The following is a 4631-nucleotide window of genomic DNA, read 5'->3' as shown; positions in this document are numbered from 1 at the left end:
AAGGTACTAAAACAAAGAGATATTAAAACCCTGTCATGTTTGTTTCCCCTCTAAATGCTTGAAATTCAACTACAATAGTTTGTTGGAGGAAAGTTAAAAATACATGTTATTATAGTGCCCGGGGAAACTATATTTTTGTTTTTTTGTTATTTGGCTGTTATGTATGTTGTGATAAAGCTAAACGGTGACGTCTGAACTCAAATTGATATTACTCATGTGGCCATGTTTAAGGTTGTGTTCTTTATTGCTTTTCAGGTAAGCTTTTTCATGTAAAAGTATTTTTCCCTGAAAAGTAATAAAAAACAGACGTTAGTGGTGAAATTTTTTTAACTTATTTTAAATGTTTTTGTACAAATGAAAAAGCAGAAATTTTTAGCCTTTTTCAACCCAAAAGTACTTTTGGCTTGTATTTTACTTTTTTATCTCTGGTTATTTGTTCATCTTCTCCACCGGTGAGTTTATCTTTTTATTCTCTTCTTCTGTATATTTTTGTTTGTCTTTCTTATGAGAATTGATTTTTATCATTATTTCAATTTTCATCGTCTGGGTAGCTTCTCTTTGGAAGATTTTCTTCTCCCATTCAAAACCCACATTTTTAAATGAAAGTAACTCCATTTTTTTTTCAGATTTCTTTTACCTATTGATTTTGTTTCAATTAATATTCAAAACCAGGTACACCTTTGCACAAAAAAAATGTCTTGCTGGTTGTTGCGCACCCTGATGATGAGTCCATGTAAGTTTCTGAAGAAAGCTCTTTACTTTTCGACTTTTCGAACGAATTGACCTCTCGTTTGTGGCCTCGTTTTTTATCCTTTTGTTTTCTGTAACGTGTAAGCTATTAAAACTAAAATCATAATGATCTCAAAATGATTGAATGAAATTGTCACAGAATAAGTGACTAGTAAAGAACACTTGAAGAAGAATGGGTAATTATGAAAACAGAGAATAAGATGGAGACCAGAAACAAAGGAGAATTTGAGAGAAAAGATAAATTTTGATAATTTTCATTCATGAGGAAATGTGAATCATCTGGTACATATATGTACACACACACACACATATGCAAATAAACATGTGTCTTCTACTGATTCTACAATTTAATATAGTAGGACAGCATTTTAGTTCTAGCATTTTGTCGAACAATTTCTGGGCAGAATCTAGGCTAATATCTCTAGTCATTTCTCAATTTTTATTGTGTGCACTTGTTTGAGTGGAACCAATGTGGCTCTGATTGCCATTTGTCACAGAATAAATGATTAGTAAAGAACGCTTGAAGAAGAAGGGGTAATTGAGAGAAGAGGGAAGAAGATAGAGACCAGAAAAAGAGGAGAGTTTAGAGATGAAAGATAAATTTTGATAATTTTCATTCATTAGAAAATGTGCATCATCTGGTACATATATATTTGCAAATAGACAGGTGTCTTCTACAGTATCTAGAAACTGATAAGCAATTAACAGCTCAGCCATAACATTTTCTCAGTTGATATTTCAATTTGTCGGCTCCCGGCTCAAGCTCTATACTCAGCTCCTACTTGTCCATCTTTTTAGCTCGTGGCTTAGGCTTCAGCTCACCTATAGCTTTATCCTTAAGTTGTTTTCATGCACTGCCCTGCTTTGTTTCCTTTCTACCAATTGATTTCATGACATAAATGTACTATATAAATTAGTATATATGAGTGAATTTATTTGATTTATTTATTTGACGTTTTCAATTTTCCATAAATATCAGTAGTTGCATTTGTCTCCAAGTACACTTTAGGTTTTTTTCAATTATAAATTCTTTATTCTATGGATGAGAATGGATTTTTGAGTGAATTTATTGATAAAATCAGTAGTTAGTACAATATTTTTTTGTAAATGATTGATTTGGTTTAATTTATTTCAGCTTTGCTCCTGCAATTCTGTCTTTGGTTATAAGGTTTCATTTGTGAATGATATTTGAATCAATTTAATATAGTAGTATGGTATTTTTGTGTTCTGTTGCAGGTTCTTTTCACCTACAATAAACTACTTGACTTCAAAAGGGCACAATCTTTACCTACCCTTGGTTCTTGGACATGGCAAAGTAAATCCTAGGTTTGTGAGCTTATTGCGTTTCTTTCATTGCTTCTGCCTTGGATTCTGAATAGTTGGATGCAGTTAACATTGATACACATGTAAGCAAATATACTTATGTGGCAGTTGATTTTCTTGATTGCTTTACTGGCTGAAACGAATCTGTTTGTATATACAATAGATGAGTACTTCGGCGGTTGAAGTTAGTGGTGAAAAAGTGAAAGCAAAGTGGGATAAGAGATTGACAGAAATATTTTGTGATCTTTGTATTAAAGAGATATTGAAATGCAATAGGCCTGGTACTCATTTCACAAAAGATGGATGGTTGAAAATAATGACCAACTTAGAGAAAGAAACGGGCAAGGCTTTTTCACAAAGACAACTTAAAAATAAGTGGGATGCCTTAAAAAAAGAATGGAAAGCTTGGAAGAAACTTAAAGGCGAAGATACTGGTCTAGGGTGGAATCCTATAAAAAGAACCGTTGATGCATTGGATGATTACTGGGAGAGTAGGCTACAGGTATGTTAATAATTCTGACTATTTTTGTTTTTTTTTCTTATTTATGAGGTTATTGATAATTACTTATATTAAACTATCATTTTATATGTAGGTTGTGCCTAAAGCTCAAAAATTTTAAACATCGGGCATTGATCCTGAATTCGAAGGGAAGTTGGACCAAATGTTCATGGGGATAGTTGCAACAGGTGATAAAGCATGGGCACCTTTTTCTGGTACATTCTGTAGTGATTTTTTTAAGGATGTTAACAACAAAATACCTGAAGAGAATGAAGAAGAAAATATGAGAAATGATGTTCACATTTCAAATGATGTTCAAATTGATGGAAACGGTAAAAAAAAAGAACAAACACTAAGATATCAAGTTTACATTTTAAAACTGGAAGAAAGAAATCCTCAAAGCAAATTGGAGGGGCTGCAAGGTTGTCCAGTCAAATAGAAAAATTATGCAATGCGGCTGACAATATGAGTCAAGCCACATCTAGTTTGACTCCTATTATGGATCCATATGGTATTCCACAAGCAATCAAAGTGCTTGATAGCATGTCGGAAGAAGTTCCAGAAGCTAGTCCGCTATACTTTTTAACACTTAAATTATTGCTCAATAAGGAAAAACGAATTATGTTTTTATCAATTAATCCCAAGATTAGAGCTTTGTGGCTTAAGACGGAAATGGAGGATAGTTGAAAATTTTTTGATCTTTTAGGGTTTAGAGATATCTATTATGTAACTAAACAAAAATGCTAAACTAGTTTTTTATCAGTAGTTATTTATGTTTGGTTTTTGGATATGAATTTATGTTCTACTTATTTATGTGTAATCTAGTTTTATCAATGGTTGTTTATGTTTGGTTTTTGGATATTGAATTTATGTTCTACTTATTTATGTATACTATAGTTTTATTAATAGTTGTTTATGTTTGGTCTTTGGATATTGAATTTATGTTCTACTTATTTATACTAAATTAGTTTTATCAATAGTTGTTTATATATGATTTTGGATATAAAATTTATTTACAGGTGATGAGTATAGTTGATAATTACAGCGGTGATGAAAGTGATGATGAAAGGGAAAAGAAAGAGATTTTACAACGCATGGAATGTTTTAACCGATTATTTGTTGTTGCATCTTCTTCCGTGCAATTATATTACGAGAAGTATATATTGAAGCAACCATGCATGGATTCAAAACAGTCAGGTGAGACATGGATCCGAGAGATCCTTGACGGTCACGAATCACGTTGTATGATTAATTTTAGGATGTCTAAAATGGTATTCACCAGTTTGTTGAGAGTTTTGGAGACAAGATACAACTTGCAAACTTCAATAAACATATCTGCTAGTGAAATGTTAGGGAATTTTTTTATACATCTTGGGCACCGGTGCAAAAGTTTCCTAATGTCGAGAAAGATTTCAAAGGTCTGGATCAACAATAAGTCGACACTTTGCAATTGTGCTTGAGAAAGTTTCAAGGATGGCCACTGATCTAATTGCACCCGAAGTTCCTTTTTTAGCTCAATACCCGAACAAATACGTAATGATTCTAGATATATGCCACATTTTAAGGTTAAAATTTAATTTTATATTATTATATTTTAATATATTTGGTCGACTAAAAATATGCATGAGACTAATATGATTATTTGTTCAGGATTGCATAGGTGCAATTGATGGTACTCACATTGCCGCTATTCTTCTACCAAATGAACAAATTCCCTATATTGGAAGAAAATGTATCCCGACTCAAAATGTTATGGCAGTATGTGATTTTAATATGTGTTTCACCTTTGCCATGGCTGGATGGGAAGGATCAGCACATGAAACTAGAATATTTCTTGATGCAATTCGAGATCCAAAATACAAATTTTTGCACCCACCAAATTGTTTGTTATATCATAACTTGTAGGAAAATATTATCTAGTTGATTCTGGATATCCTCAAATGAAAGGTTATCTTGGACCATATAGAGGTCAGCGATATCATTTACCCGACTTTCATAGAGGTAGACTGATATCTGGTAAAGAAGAGATATTCAATCATTCACATTCATCATTACGTAG

At 32.3% G+C, this 4631-nt stretch overlaps 1 long non-coding RNA gene across 4 annotated transcripts; it reads left to right on the top strand.

Annotated features, from left to right (window-relative positions):
* The first annotated feature begins 293 nt into the window (after positions 1-293).
* Positions 294-4346, top strand: LOC107907167 (uncharacterized). Of its 4 annotated transcripts, none has more exons than XR_001686854.2 (7): positions 296-452; positions 673-733; positions 1987-2076; positions 2237-2575; positions 2667-2760; positions 3592-4137; positions 4223-4346. It is a non-coding gene; the product is annotated as an uncharacterized lncRNA (long non-coding RNA). The 4 variants fall into 4 exon arrangements; XR_001686853.2 differs by having other exon boundaries at positions 1987-2156; XR_005913587.1 differs by having other exon boundaries at positions 294-452; positions 2667-4137.
* The last annotated feature ends 285 nt before the right edge of the window (positions 4347-4631 follow it).

The sequence above is a fragment of the Gossypium hirsutum genome, chromosome D05 (assembly GCF_007990345.1).
Source record: "Gossypium hirsutum isolate 1008001.06 chromosome D05, Gossypium_hirsutum_v2.1, whole genome shotgun sequence".
Lineage (NCBI taxonomy): Eukaryota > Viridiplantae > Streptophyta > Magnoliopsida > Malvales > Malvaceae > Gossypium > Gossypium hirsutum.
The sequence above is the reverse complement of the archived record's forward strand: the minus strand, read 5'-3'. Positions and strand labels throughout refer to the sequence as shown.